The following is a 15134-nucleotide window of genomic DNA, read 5'->3' on the forward strand; positions in this document are numbered from 1 at the left end:
CTCTAATCTTATGCAATAAGTATGTAATTTCCGTTGTCACATTTGCAGAAATCTAATGAATTGTAGTGGTTTCTATACATTTAGGGGTTTTAAACATTTGAGCCACTTACTAGAAACAAATTAAAAAGACATTTTCTTTAAACATAACTGATGACTGCCACATCAGAATTTTATTTCATTCTAGCCTTTAATATGCTTGCAACAATAATTTCTAAATAGTATCACTTTGGTTTAGTTATCAGCACTCTCGAGGTACAGGTAGTTATGGTCTCAAGCCCCAAACCGACAGGTCACTGACACAGTCAAGCAATTCTACAACCAGTGAATCAAATCTAAGCTCTGCAGTTCTGTCACAAATGGCGGATGATGATTAAACAACACACTGGAGGAGATGGCTCCACAAATATCCCCATTATCAATAGTGGGGGGGTCTAACACATCAATGCAAATGAAAAGACTGAAGTATTTGCAGCAATCTTCAGCTAGAAGTGCCAAATTGATGATCCATCTTGACTCCTCTGTACATCCTAGCATCAGAGATAGCAGTCTTCAGCCAATTTAATCGATTCCATGAGATATCAAGTGACAGAAGCAGGTTCAATTGAGGCATTCAAAAAGGACATTATATAATTATTTGGACAGAAAATGGTGTGCAGGGATATGGGGGGTGTGGGGAAGTCAGGAGATTGGAACTAGGTAATAGATTCAGTGCAGGCACAATAGGCTGAGCTCTTTTTGCACTGTAACAATTCTGTGATTCTATGAACAGCAGGTCAGAGGTTAGCAATCCTGCAGCGAGTAACTCACCTCCTGACTCCACAAAGACTATGCACAATCTACATGGCGCAAGTCAGAAGTGTGATGGTATACTCCCTATTTCACCGGGTGACTGTAACTCCAACACGCAATGGGCTGAATGGCCTGCTTCTGCTCCATTGTCTTATGGTCAACACTCAAAACTTGACACCATCCAGGGGAAAAGCAATCCATTTGGTTGGCACCACATCCACAAACATTCATTAACTACATCAGCAATTCTCAGTAGCAGCAGTATGTACCATCAACAAGTTGCGCTTGTAGGAAAATACCATCTACAAGAACACCAATCACCTGTAAGTTCCCCTCAAAGCCACTCACTATCCTGCCTTGGAAATATTATCACCATTCCTTCACTGTCACTGGGTCAATAATCCTGGAATTCCCTCCCCTACCATATTATGGGTCTACCTACAGCTGATGGGCTGCAGCAGTTCAAGGCAGCTCACCACCATCTCCTTAAGGCAACTAGGGATAGACAATAAATGCTGGCCCAGTCAGTGACACCCACAACCCATAATTAATTTTAAAGAGGACATAATCGTAGTTTGACACTCAATTACAGCAGTCTGAGTGCCTATTCATCAGTTTCCTGAATCAAGGAGCATTTTTCTTAACTGTTTAAAAAAAACTTGCTATAAAAATCATTAGTTAGATCTGATGGAATACAGAAGCATCTTACTTTTGGAGAAAAAAAAAACACATACATATGTGTAAAAGGGAATTCACTAAGATAATACCAGAGTTTAAGGGCTTCAAATAGGAGAGTCTTAAAATAAAATCTGTCCCACTGATCAGTTAGTTGGTAGTTGCAGGGCATAAATTCACAAAACACTACCAGAAGGAACTGTTGGGAGAATTATTTGCAAGTAAATTATAATTTGCTCATAGAATACTCTACCAGAAAGAGCACTGATGGCACAAGGAAAGTGGATAATTATCTGAAACAGAAAATGTAATAGGGTATAAGTGACAGGAGAGGTTAGTGAATAAATTGTCGCCATCACAAATATGATGAGCCAACTTACATTTGTCTTTTTCTTAAAAAAAAAGAATCTATAACTCCACCTAAAAATTTAAAACGGTGGTTGTTTTGTTTTTAAGCCATACAAGTCAATCTGTAACCATGCAAAATTATGAATCAAAATTACCTTGGACATAATATTAGTGTGCGCAGGTTTATTAGACCAATGTAATTTTCAATTGTGGTTACATATTAATAGTCTGGCTGAAAATAAGAATAGGGAAGTATCACAAGACTGTACAATTTTTCCTTAACTTTTCCAAGTTGTTTCCCTTCATAGGAAATTAGAAGAATAAGTGAGCTAGGTCTAGCTGTGAGTTACAAATTCAGGTAATTAACATTTGGGTGTTCACATATCCTACATTAAAAGTTCATTCTGAAGGATACATTCCAAAACTGAATTTTGTTCCAACAAGAATAGATGCATCCAAGCAAATGATTCTATTCCATAAAAGCTGATAGCACATTCTGAAAAGAGCACTTCACCTAGATGGCCAGTTCTCAATTCTTTCCCACATGTACTATGCCATTTTTCTACAAATCACCTTTAAAATTAGAAAGAAATATACAAGTATCCCTAGTTAAGGCAATATAACATTGGGTTATGCACGGTCTTCTGAATGAAGAGAAAACATTGATCATCCCATATATTCTCCAGTCAGTTAGCGATGTCAGGCCTTGGTTATGCGAATTCAGCATAGCTGAAAATACGTAAAAAGGTACAAATTGTAGTTTTTAGGAGGCACACAAACAGTTATCAAACTATTTAATAAGAAAAATAATAGTGAAGGTATTCTCAAATGAGTAGATCTTCTGCAAATCTTCAGTTAATACATTAAATTGACTTTGGTGAATGTTAAACATTCCATTGTGCTATTCAAAGATCAGTGTATTCTTGTGGTTCGAGAAACATCTCAAACATAGATTGAATATGCTAAGCATTTATAAATCAATATAAATAGTTGTTGTGCTTCAAGTTATAAAGCATTTTGAGACGTATCCTAGAGTAGCTTAAACAGATAAGCAAGTCCATGTGCATGAAGCTGCAGGAAAGGCACAGCTGTGTAAATCCCTCAAGCGTATTCTCTACATTAAGTAATACCATACCCAAGGGGTCATTGTCAGACACCTACTACCAATGACAAGAATCCATACTAAAGAAAAAAGTATCCTGACCTACAGGAGCCCAAATACAATTCTTGCCTCAATGTTTGTTCCAGGTAAAGTGAAGGAAATAGGAAATTGAATGTCGAAACCTTTGCTCACAGTTTATCAATATAAAGCACGTTGTGGCAGGAAACTATGATAACGTATCCTACTATATTAACCCACTGTAGTTTGACTACTACTTTAACAACTGCAGCTGAGAGATTTTATTATACACAAGACCGGTAGTGCTTGTAACTTCTACATGAAGGCTGCCATCAAAAATTAATCTTTAATGCATCATATGACGTTTGAACAATCTGAGGCTACCAATATCACTTTTTAAAAGAAACAGACCATGCGATGGGCCTACAATTTCTACAGAGTATATTTCCAAATCTCTGTACCATCAGAGATGATGAGAGGAGAGACCAGGCATTTCATCAAAGGCTGCAAATTAATATAGGGATAGAAGTACACCATTGAGTCCATAGGTCTGCTCTGCCATTTAATATGATCATGGCTGATCGAACACTTCAACGCCTTTTACATATATTTTCCATATAAATATGTTTGATTATCAATGGCATAAAGGGTTATCAACTTCTACTGAGTTTGAGTTTTTTTTAAATACTGAGTTTGACTGAGCCTCCACTGCCCTATGGGGTAGAGAATTTTCAAGATTTATCACCTGAATATAAAGCATTTTCCTCATCCCGGTCCTAAATGGTATCTTCTTATTTTTAAATTATGTCCCTCCTAGTTCCAGACTCCTCAACCATGCAAAACATATTACCAGCATCTACCCTATCTATTCCATAAGTATTCTGTAGGTTTCAATGAGACCACCCCTCATTGTTTGAAACGCAACAAAATACAGGCCCCATTTGTCCAATCTGTCTTCATAGGTCAGTCTCGCCATTCATTCTAGGAACAAGTCTGGTGAACATTCATTACTCTCCCTCTGGAATTAATAATATCTTTCCTGCAATAGGGAGAATCAAAACTACACACAATACTCTGGATGCAGTATAACCAAGCCCCTACACAAGTGAATTAGATACAATTTACTTTGGGTCATTCACATACATAACCTGAAGACACTATGCAATCTAGAGTCAGAATTAGGTTTCATTGTCACATATACTTAAGTACAGGGATACAGGAGTACCGTGTAAAGTGTACAAAGTTGCCATTCTCCAGTGCCATCTTAGGTACAATCTCTAGAAGAAGCTGATCCACAAGGAGACCTGGTCACACTAAGGTGGCAGGTTGGGATAAAGGCAGTATCAAAGAGCCCAACTTTTAATTAAAAGGATCACAGTGTGTGAAGAAACAGGAAAGAAAAACAACAAAAACAGGAGAATACGTTATCATTACATAATGCATTTAAAAAACAAAATTACCTCCAGTACTTTCATAAATAATTCTAAGCCCTGATTTTCTATAAAGTGCTTGCAGGTGGTCGGAGATTCATCAGTCAAATTCCAAAGTGCGCTTAGAGTAAACTTTAAAGTAGTATCAACCAATGACAGGGTTGTCTTCTGCTCCACTATATGCAGCAATTTCTAGAAAACAGAAAAAACATTTTAAACAGCTACTGTGATGAGCAAAATAAAAAAACTGGGAGTGGTAAAAACATATTTTAAAAAGCAAGACAGAAAAAGGAGGGATCTGCATTCTCCAGTCTCAGCCAGATGGCCAACAGTTCGAAGTATTAAAACTCTCACTTAGATCCTTCATTGTGGCACACCTGGTCAGCTGGAACTCACCAATTGTGTACTGGTGTGTAGAGCAACTTTTACAAATTGAAAGAGAGAGATCTGCATTTTTAAAAGTATCAATACCATTTCTTTCATAAGTTGAAGGTGTTCCAAAAATACTTTACAGTTAATGAAAGGTACTTTGGAAGTGTAGTTATGATTGTGATGAATAAGATGCAGTAGGAAATTTGCTCATAGAAAGGTGCTAATGCAAGTTTGGTGATGAGAACAGAGGAATAAGTATTGGCCTAAACACTAGGACTTGCTCTATTTCATTTAAAAAAAAATTACCATGGGGTCTTTGAATCCAACCCAAGAACTTAGTTGGAACCTTGTTTGGCTCCACCTGCAATCAGGCTGAAACTGGAGTCCTGGCAAATCGCAAACTAGAGCTGCAGATGGCTTGACACTATACAGTGGAGGGGGGCGCGGGGGCAGTTGAGTTCAGTTGCATGGAAATTATGGAAAAAGCTAAAGGGGTGGGAGGGGGGAGGTGGTGGATGTGGGGATGGCGAAGGAGAAGAAGGGCTCAGCAGAGATTAAAGTTTCCAAAGCAAGTATTAGGACTGAGAGTATGGAAAGGGTCAGGAATCTAACTTCAGGAACAGAAGGGTACAAAGTAAATGAGCTTGTAGCACAGATTGAAGTTGGCAGGTACAATGTTATGGGTATCACAGACATTGCTGCAAAAGGGATCAGGGCTAGCAACTGAATATCCAAGGACACATGTTCTATCAAATGGACAGGCAGACGAGCAGAGGGGCTGGGGTTGCCTTGTTAGGCAGAAATGAAATTAAATCAATAGCAAGAAGTGATAGAGTGTCAGAAGATGCAGAATCTGTGTGGGTAGATTTGAAAAACACACTAATTTATAATGATATTACTAGTGTAAAGTAATTGATTACCTACACAATGGGATGTGTTCTAACAGTTTTGTTTAAAATTAGTATGGTAGTGACAAGGAAAAGCAATGTTACCTTAACAATGAAGAGCTCTGTACCAAGTTGAGCAGTCTGTTCTGTAGAAAGCTGAAAAACAAGATTTATTCAAAAAATGACAATTTATAATTCATTCAAATTACGTGAAGACCAATTATTTTTGGGACTGTGGACCAGAAACTGGGAAACAATATTGCTTTAAACCAAGGAAATTGGAAGACGTTGTTGCGGTTTTGAAAACAAGTTACTGGAACTCTGAGCGTTGAGAGTTGTATCTGTTGTATTTTGGTTTTAACTGGCGCTGTTGATAAACCAGCAAAAAATTATATACCTCAAATACAGAACTTTACCATATTATTGCTATCTCCCATCGGGGAGTAATCAGTTGGAGTAATCAGTTAAGGGTGCAAGTGAAAACGGTGCCGGTAAGTTTTATTTAATGCAAAGTTGCATTATTACTACAGTGATTTATGCTATAAATAAAGTAAATCAATTGGCCAAGTACCTTAAGTTTGGAAAATACAGCAGAAACACCTAGCCTGTGAAGGAGAGAAAACCTAATTCTCTTATCCTCCCGCCTCTCTGGTGCAATTGCAATATAGTGCAATTTGATGGTTTAAATCAAGTTTTTCCATAGGTGACAACTCCAGGAATAGTGAGACTTTGAGATCCTCAGACTTCCAAATAATGGATAGCTAGCCCCTATTACTTGAGCATGTGTTTCATAGTCTCGCTTCTCTTTTAATGATTCTGGATAGAAACTTGCCCAGCAATGGTGGGATCTAATCCTTTTTCCATCACTATCTCTGCTTACTGTAAATAATCAGTTTTGGGCAGTGTCTTAACGGGCACAGATCTTCAGCACAACACTATTCAGAGATAGCACCAACCAGTTCCAACCAAAAAAGGTGGAACACTAAGAATGAAGTGGAAACATAAAATCTAACTATTGCAATTTAAAATGGTCTCTACCCTTACAGGTCATTGTTAAGCCATAAAAACAAAAAATGATGGAAACACCTCAATGCTAACTTTGTTTCTCTCTCCATAGAAGCAGCCAGATCTATTGAGTATTTCCAGCATTCCCTGTTATTTCAGATTTCCACGATCTTCAGTATTTTGCTTTTGACAGTTTATGGCAGATGTGAAGAGAGAAACAGAGAACTTCAGTTTGCATCGAGAATTGAGATTGGGGTTGGCGGGGGAGGTCGATTTCCACGAACAATTCGTACTTGATTAATACAAACATCACATGTACCTTTGCTGCCAATATGGAGATAATAGCCACTGCCATCCTCTGCATGTTCTGATCTTCATGGTTACAAAGCCATTGCATTACTAATTTGGCTGCCTCAAACCTGTAAAACCAAAACACTTAATACTGACATTTTGGGTAAACATTTTTACACATTTATAAATGGAAGCCTATAGTAGTATTTCAAGGTTGGGTTGTAAGAGTGCCAAAAATTAAGGTACAGCTACAGTACATATTCCACATTTTGTGGCGACCGTACAGCACATTTTTACTTCCGAGTTGTACAGTTTCTTCCTTACTCAGCTTCTTGTGCTCTTCATCACTCCACTGTTTAAAAAGTGGTAGTGAGTTCCGCTGGTCTCCATTTTCTCATATTTTCACAATCCCTCTACTCAAGAAGTTTAAAATCTAAGATCCATTTACTAACAAATCACTTATGTTAATTCTTATTTCATGGGTAATATTCCAACTCTATTTCACATATAGAGTCATTTTAAAATCATTTGAAATTACCAGACAGTCTGCCATGTGTTTCATTTTGAAACACAAACAAAACCTTCAAACCATTTTTGTTTTCTAATTTCACTTATCCTGAACCTTTACGTCCACATAGATTCGAGTAATGCTTCCAAGAAGACAAGATACCTATTACGACAGGAAATTGGTTGAGATTTTCCTTCCCTGTGCACACTGTATGAAAATACAAACAAGGAGCAAGAGTAGGGCACTCAGTTCTTCGTACCTGCTTTGCCATTTAATAAGGTCATGGCTGATCAGATTTTAACCTCAATTCTACAATGCAACAGAAAGAATCCGCATTTATTGTCTTTTGAGGAAGGAATTCCAAAGGCTCTCAACCCTCGAAATATTTTAGAACCAAAAGAATGACAAGAAAAACAAAAGTTTGAATGATCAATTAGCAAGAAATGTAAAAACAGACAGTGAGGACTTCAACAAGTACATAAAAGAGAGCAACCAAAAAGTCAACTTTGATCCGAGGACCAGACTAAAAAATTTATAATAGGAATAAAAGGAAAAAGGCAGACTTTTTTTTTTAAAATATTCTTTTTATAAATAGAACAAGAATCAAATAAAACATGTCATCCGATAATTTTAAAAATACCAAGAGGCAAAAGGAAACTTGAACTGGACCTGATGGCCTGAATCCTAAAATCTTAAAAGTGGTGACAGAGGTGGTGAGTGAATGGTTGCAATCTTCTGTAAATGCACTGGAGTGTAAAAGAGTTCTAAAAGGATTGGGAACTTCCAAATGTAACAGCTCTATTCAAGAAAGAAAACTAGAAGGCAGTTAGCCTAGCATCTGTCAAATGGGAAAAGACTAGAATCCATTATTAAAAAGTGTTAATAGCAGGACATTTAGAAAATCATAACACAATCGGGCACAGTTTTGTGAAAGGAAAATAGTGTATGACAGATTTATTACAATGCTTTGAGGATGAACGAACGGGAACCACTAAATGTGGTGCATTTGGATTTCCAAAGAACACCCCATAGAATATTCCATACAAAAATGTATTACACAATAAGAGCACATGGTATGGAGGGGTTATATAGCGTAGAAAGAGGAGAAATTAAGTAACAGGAATCCAAGTTAGGATAGATGAGTCATTTTCAACTTGGCAAACTATAAAGGTGGATAAATCCTTGGGACCTCATCAGGAGTACCCAAGAACTCTGTGGGAAACGAGGGAAGAGATTGCTGGGCCCCTTGCTGAGATATTTAAATCATTAATAGCCACAAGTGAGGTGCTGGAAAACTGGAGTTTGGCTAACTTTGTGCCGCTATTTAAGAAAGGTGGTAAGGAAAAGCCAGGGAACTATAGATTGGTGAGCCCAACAATCAGTGGTGGGCAAGTTGTGGCAGGAAATCCTGAGGAACAGGATTTGCATGCATTTGGAAAGGCAAGGACTGATTAGGGGTAGTCAACATGGCTTTGTGCGTTGAAAATTGTGTTTCACAGACTTGAGTTTTTTTTTTGAAGTAACAAAAAGGATTGATGAGGGCAGAGCGATGAATGTGACCTATATGGACTTCAGTAAGGTGTTCGACAAGGTTCCTCATGCTAGACTGGTTAGCAAGGTTAGATCACATGGATTACAGGGACAACTAGCCATTTGGACACAGAACTGGCTCAAAGGTAGCAAACAGAGGGTGGTGGTGGTGAAGGATTGCTTTTCATACTGGAGGCCTGTGACTAGCAGTGTGCCACAAAGATCGGTGCTGTGTCCATTGCTTTTTGTCATTTGTGCAAATGATTTGGATGTTAACATAGGAGTTATGGTAATAAGTTTGCAGATGACACCAAAATTGGAGGTGTTGTGGGCAGTGAAGAAGATTACCTCAGAGAACAACAAGATCTGAATCAGATGGACCAATTGGCTAAGGAGTGGCAGATGCAGTTTAATTTAGACCAATGTCAAGTGCTGCATTTTGGGAAGTAAGTCATAGTAGGACTTATACATTTAATGGTAAGATCCTGGGGAGTGTGACTGAACAGAGACCTTGGGGTGCAGGTTCATAGTTCCCTGAAAGTGGAGTCGCAGGCAGAAAGGATAGTGAAGGCGGCATTTGGTACGCTTATCTTTACTGGTCAGTGCATAGAGTATAGGTGTTGGGAGGTCATGTTGCAACTGTACAGGATGTTGGTTCAGCTACTTTTGAGGAACTGTGTGCAATTCTGGTCTCCCTGCTTTCGGAAGGACGTTGTGAAACTAGAAAGGGTTAAGAAGAGATTTACAAGAATGTTGCCAAGGTTGGAGGGTTTGAGCTAGAAGGAGAAGCTGAATAGGCCGCAGCTATTTTCCCTGGAGCGTCGGAGGCTGAGGGGTGACCTTATAGAGGTTTATAAAATCACGAGGGTAAATAGGCAAGGTCGTTTCCCCAATGTGAGGGAGTCCAAAACAAGAGAGCATAGGTTTAAGGTAAAAGGGAAAAGATATAAGTGACCTAAGAGGCAAATTTTTCATGCAGAGGGTGGTATGTATATGGAATTAGCTGCCAAAGGAAGTGGAGGAGGCTGGTACAATTACAACATTTAAAAAGGCACCTGGACAGGTACATGAATAGGAAGGGTTTAGAGGGATATGGGCCAAATGCGACTAGATTTATTTATGCTTTGTGGTTGGCAAGGACAAGTTGGACCGAAGGGTCTGTTTCCCAATGACTCTAAAAGGAGACTACCCCATCGTCATAGTGAAGCTGTTAAGGTGGAGAGGTCTAGAGAAAAAAAGGGCACTGGAATAATTAATACGATTAGATATTAAAGGAAACCTAAAGGGGTTAAGAATTGAAGGAGAGCAGTGTTCTCCTTTTGCGGTGTGTGAAGTCAGACACAGTTCCATTGCTCGGACCAGGAAGTGCTCAGGGAGCATCTCCAGCAGCAGGTCCTCGAAGCCTGGTTTTGGAGTTGGAGAGGCAACTGGGGACACTGAAGCATCTGCAAGGCTGCGAGGGTTGTGGATAGCACGTCATTCTGCAGGTTAAGAAGTCACAGGCAGAGAGGGAATAGATGACCACCAGGCAGAGTACCAAGCTTAAGCAGGCATTATAGGAATTCCCTATCACCATTCCATTGCAAAACATATTGCTTTGGATACTGTTGTGGAGGAACTAAATTGCATCTATTTCAATTCAAGGGGTCTTGCAGGTAAGGCTGATGAACCCAGGGTACGTATAAGAACATGGAACTGGGACGTCATAGCTATTACAGAAACTTGGCTGAGAGGTGGACAAGACTGGCAGCTCAGTTTTAGGAAGCTATAGGAAGGATAGAAAGGGAGGCAAGAAAGTTGTGGGGGGGGGTGGCGTTTTTGATTAAAAAATACATTACTACTAACTAGGAAAGATATTTCTGAAAACTCATCTCGAGAAAATATATGAGTAAAAATTACAAAGAAGAAAAGGAAAGATCACTGATGGGATTGTACTATAGCCCCACCCCCAACAGTCGGACATAAATTGAGAAATGAATATGTAGAGAGATGTCAGATATATGTAAGCATGATAAGGTTGTAATAATGGGGGGATTTTAACTTTCCAAACATGGACTGGGGCTACCATAGTGTTAAAGGTTTTGGATGGTGAAAAATTTGTCAAATGTGTTCAAGAAAATTTTAAATCAATACGCGGATGCTCCTACTAGAGAAGGAGCAAAACTAGACCTTCTTTTGGACAATAAGGCAGGGCAGGCGACTAATGTAAAAGTGGGGGAACATTTTGGGTCCAGCATTCATAAGTTTTTAAACTGGATTGAGGCAAATTTTAATGGTATGAGACAAGAACTTGTTCGCAGGTAGAAGAACATCTGACAAGTGGGAGACGTTCAGGAGTATGATGATGAGAGTTGAGAGGCATTTTGTTCCTGAGAGAGTGAAGGGTAAGGTTTGTAAGATTAAGGAACAATGGATGAAGAAAGGCAGAGGTTCTAGTCAAGAATAAGTGAGAGTTTTATTTTAGATATAGACAAATTAGTTCAATTGAATCTCTCAAATCAATATAAAGTGTGTGTGTAGGGGCATTCTTTAAAAAAAAAAAATCATGAAGGCAAAGATGGGATGAGATAGCATTGGCAGATAAGGTTAAGGATAATCCAAAGAGATTCTACAAATACATTAAGATGAAGTGGCCAACTAGAGAGAGGGTAGCACCTCTTAAAGATCACAGAGGTCATCTTTGTGTTGAACCCCAGGAGATGGGAGAGATACAAAATTAATATTTCACGTCAATTTTTACTGTGGAGAAAGAAATGGCATCTAGCGAATGCAGAGAAATAAACTTTGATGTTTTAAAAACAGTTCACATTACAGAAGAGGAAGTCTGGGAGGTCTTAGATAATATAAAGGTGGAATAATCTCCAGGACCTGACCTAATGTACTCTTCTAGAACTGTTGTGGGGAGTAAGGGAGGAAATTACGAGACCCATTGCAGAAATATCTATACCTATGGTTAAGCTGTCTGCTGACTGGAGGGTGCTAATGTTGCACCTTTGTTTAAGGAAGGTTGTAAGGAGAAACCAGGGAACAATAGACTAGTGAGTCTGACTTTGGTTGTGATTAAATCCTATCTTTTATATGGACATTTAGAGAGGCAAAAATTGATTAAGGATGGTCAGCATGGTTTTGTGTGAGGAAAACTGTGTCTCACAAACTTGATTAAGTTACCAAAAAGACTGATGATGGCAGAGCAGTAGACGTTGTTTATTTGGATTTTGGTAAAACCTTTGACAAGGTTCTCCATGGTAGACTAATTAATAAAGTTAGGTCACGTGGGATTCAGGGTGAACTTGCCAATTGGATAAATAATTGGCTTAACGGCAGGAAACAGACAATAATGGTCGAGGGGTGCTTTTCGGACTGGAGGCCTGTGACCAGCTGTGTCCCACAGGGATTGGTTTTGGGTCCTCTTCGGTTTATCATTTATATAAGTGGTTTGGATGAGAATAAGGCATAGTTAGTAAGCATGCGGACTACACCAAAATTGGTGGCATTGTAGACAGTGAGGAAGGTTTTCGAAGATTACAGAGGGATCTTGATCAAATGCGTCAAGGTTGAGAAATAGCAGATGGAGTTCAATCTGGATAAATGCGAGATGTTGCATTTTGGTACAATAAACAAGGGTAGGTCTGATTACAATTAATGATAGGGCCTTGGGTGGTGTTGTAGAACAGAGGGACCTACGAGTGCAGATATAGAATTCTTTGAAGATTGTGTCCCATATAGATGGGGGGGGTGTCGAAAAGACATTTGGCATACTTGACTTCATTGCTCAGTCTTTTGACTGAGTTGGGAAGTCATGTTGAGGTTGTACAGGACATTGGTGAGGCCTCTTCTGGAATACTGTGTCCAGTTCTGGTCACCCAGTTATAGGAAGGATATTATCACACTGGAGAGGGTTCAGAAGAGATTTACCAGGATGCTGCCAGGTATGGAAGGCTTGTTATAAAGAAAGGCTGAATCGGCTGGGGCTTTTTTCACTGGAGCGTGAGAAGTTGAGAAGCAATCCGGTAGAAGTTTATGAAATAACGAGAGGGAGAGAGAGATAGAGTTAAAGGTAATTGTCTTTTCCCTAGGATTCTAAGACTAGGGGACACATTTTCAAGGTGAGAAGATGAGAAGAGAGAGATTTAAAAAGAAAAGAAAAGACATGAGGCGATTCATTTTTAAAAAAAAAAGGGTTATTCGCCTGTGGAATGAACTTCCTGAGGAAATAGTGGATGCAGGTACAATTACAATGTATAAAAGACATTTGGATAAGTACATGAATAGGGAAGGTTTGGATGGATATTGGTCAGGAGCAGGCAGGTGGAACTAGTTTAGTTTGGAATCATCTTCATTATGGACTGGTAGGACTGAAGTTTGTGCTGTATGATTTACTTAAAGTAGCAACAGCTAAATTTGTGCACCATTGTTGGTTATGCTGCACAGGAGTGTGGAAAGGCTATAGTAATAGGGGATTAAATAATAACAAAAGGAATAAATTGACATTTTGTGGCTACAAAATACAACTCTAGGTTGGCATATTTGTCACGCAGGTGTTGGGGTCAATGTTGTCTCACAGCAGCTGCAAGTCATTATGGATTGGGAAGGTCAGCAGTGGTCATGGCACACATTGGTGGCAAAGACATATCCATTTTAAAAAAAAAAAAATGAGATACTAAAAGCAGAATGTGGAGAACAAGGAAGCACGTTTAAAAATTAGGCCTCAAAAGTAGCGATCTCAGGATTGCTACCAGTGCCATGTATTAATTGGAGCAAAAATAGAAGGGCATATCAGATGAATACATGGCTGGAGAGATGGTGCAAGATTTCTGGGTGAGGTAGGTCCAGTACAAGATAGACAGTGTGCACCTAGGAAGGATCAGAACTGATATCTTAAGGGGAGACTTTGCTAGTACGTTATTTTACGAGAAGCAGTTTGGAGAAGGCTCGCTTAGACAATCCCCAGAATGGAAGGATTGTCTTATGAGCAAAGATTAAACAGGTTGGGGCTCTATTCATTGAAGTTACAAAAAAAAAAAAGAAAGAAAGAAAGGAGAGGTGATCACCTTGAAATACAAGGAGCTTGGCAGGATAATGCTGAGAGGATGCTTCCCCTCATGGGAGAGTCTAGGACCAGACGGCATGATCACATAATTAAGGGTGTCAAATTCAGGCTAAGATGATGGAGGAATTTTCTCTGAAGGTTGAGTGTATTTGCAACTCCTTGTCACAGATAGCTGTAGGGGAGTAAATGTAATATCTCCAAGTTTGCAGATGACACAGAGCTGACTGGGAGGGTGAACTGTGAGGTGTTTGCAGAGTTGTTTCAATGTGATCTGGACAAGTTGAGTGGGCAGGCAAATGCATGCAAGATGACGTATATAACGTGGATAGAGGTGAGGTTATCCACTTTGGATTTCCTGAATGGCAATAGATTAGGAAATCTATTGACCCGAGTATTCTTGGACACTAGTCATTGAAAGTAAGCAGCAGCCAGTGAAGAAGGCAAATGGCATGTTGGCCTTAATAGCAAGAGGATTTCAGTACAGGAATATCTTCTTACAATTGTACAGGGCCTTGGTGAGACCACACCTGGAGCATTATGTGCAATGTGGTTTCCTTACCAGAGGATGAACATTCTGGCTATGGAGGGAGTGCAGCAAAGGTTTACCGATTCCTGGATGGCAGACTGACATACTAAAGAGACTGGACTGGTTAGGGCTACAGATGGTTCTGCTAGAATGCGTGTTCCAGCAATGCACATTGGCTATAATGTGATCCCATGGGTCCATGGAGTACACGTCAACATCATGTTTGTTTGGTGGGCTTTGTCCGGAGCGTGCGCAATGTTTGCTCAGAGAGAAACCTCAAACTTCCTCCCCCATCAAGTCATCTTGACATTTTTTTCCAAGGTAAGGTGTTAAAATTTACTTATATTTCATTATTAGATAGGAATTAAACATTCATTCAAACTTGCTATCCTGTGTTAGGCTTTTGAGTGATTTTTGGGCAATTTATTTAGTGAATTTTTTTGGTGGTTGGCCCTGAACCCTGCTTCTCCCATAGGCCCAGTTATTTCTGTAGCATGATTTTCTATAATGTGATGTTGCGCAGGAATGCAACTATCATGTTATAGCAGAACCGACTGTGCATTCATAGGAATTTAGAAAAAAGAAAAATATCAGAAACCTAAA

General features: G+C 39.2%; 1 protein-coding gene across 1 annotated transcript in view; it reads right to left on the reverse strand.

Annotated features, from left to right (window-relative positions):
* The window catches only part of LOC109912611 (cytochrome c oxidase assembly factor 7), a 56161-nt gene that overhangs the window by 40201 nt on the left and 826 nt on the right, over positions 1 to 15134 (reverse strand). The gene's annotated exons all lie outside the window — the stretch shown is intronic.

The sequence above is a fragment of the Rhincodon typus genome, chromosome 10 (genome assembly GCF_021869965.1).
Source record: "Rhincodon typus isolate 14 chromosome 10, sRhiTyp1.1, whole genome shotgun sequence".
Lineage (NCBI taxonomy): Eukaryota > Metazoa > Chordata > Chondrichthyes > Orectolobiformes > Rhincodontidae > Rhincodon > Rhincodon typus.